General features: G+C 36.3%; 1 protein-coding gene across 1 annotated transcript in view; it reads left to right on the top strand.

Moving 5' to 3' along the window:
* The window catches only part of LOC109482625, a 25,343-nt gene that overhangs the window by 4,445 nt on the left and 19,880 nt on the right, over window positions 1–1,018 (top strand). The window lies entirely within an intron of this gene.

Genomic DNA, 1,018 nt, shown 5'->3' with positions numbered 1-1,018 from the left:
TGTCGCTACTCTCTTATTGGTCGAACTTCTAATGGCCATGTTACAATGGGTTGAGCTGATAATTGTGATGGACTGTCAGCGTCGGTCTAAGTCTTAATACCATCACAAAATTACCAGAGAAGTGAGTAGATGGGTCCTAGATCCTATGACTATATCCTTAAAACTTAATCATTAATTGACAAAGTCATTGCCTCAATGCAAAGGAAAACAATTGTTGCATTATGCAAACCGATGCATAGTTTTCTTTAATAGGTGTCAAATTCAGTGGTTGTTGATGTGTACTTCATCTGCTGATTGTGTTAGAAAACTAACAAGTTTTTTAATGAGAAAAAACACTTTTACCATTAGTACTCTTGACTCTAATATGGATTTTCTGGAAACACCTACAAGATGCGTAAGACCAGATTATAAGGTTTGATTTACTCACATGTTTCAGTGAGTGTTGTCTAGCTCTCCCTTAACACGAAACCTCTACCTTAATTCTGTCCCATCTGAGGCCGAGAGACGTCCCTAACCAAAGCTAGGTACTCATGTTCACCTTAGTAGAATATGAAAGGGCACAGCATTTAAGGTCCGGCAGGGGTTGAAACTCAGAACTTTAGATTATGAATCAACAACTCTAATCACAAGGCCGCCTTGCCACCAATTTCTCATTATGCCATACACGGCAAATCTGCTTTTGCACCGACATATAAAAATAGGTGTATTTGTGATAGCAGTTCAATGTTTGGACATTGGAAAGAGATTGTGATAGTGGTTCAAAATTCAGATATTGGAAATAGGTATAATGTGTGATAGTAGTTCGATGTACAACCATTGGAAAGAGGTACATTTTGTGATACATGTAATAGTTCAATGTACAGAGATTGGAAAGAGATGTATTTCGTGACAGTGATTCAACGTACTAAAATTGGAAAGAGTTATATTTTATGATAGTAGTTCAACGTTCAAAAATTGGAAAAAGGTGTATTTTGTGATAGTAGTTCAACGTTCAAAAATTGGAAAGAGGAATATTTTT

This window comes from Branchiostoma belcheri, unplaced genomic scaffold (assembly GCF_001625305.1).
Source record: "Branchiostoma belcheri isolate BF01 breed outbred unplaced genomic scaffold, Haploidv18h27 scaffold6, whole genome shotgun sequence".
Lineage (NCBI taxonomy): Eukaryota > Metazoa > Chordata > Leptocardii > Amphioxiformes > Branchiostomatidae > Branchiostoma > Branchiostoma belcheri.
The sequence above is the reverse complement of the archived record's forward strand: the minus strand, read 5'-3'. Positions and strand labels throughout refer to the sequence as shown.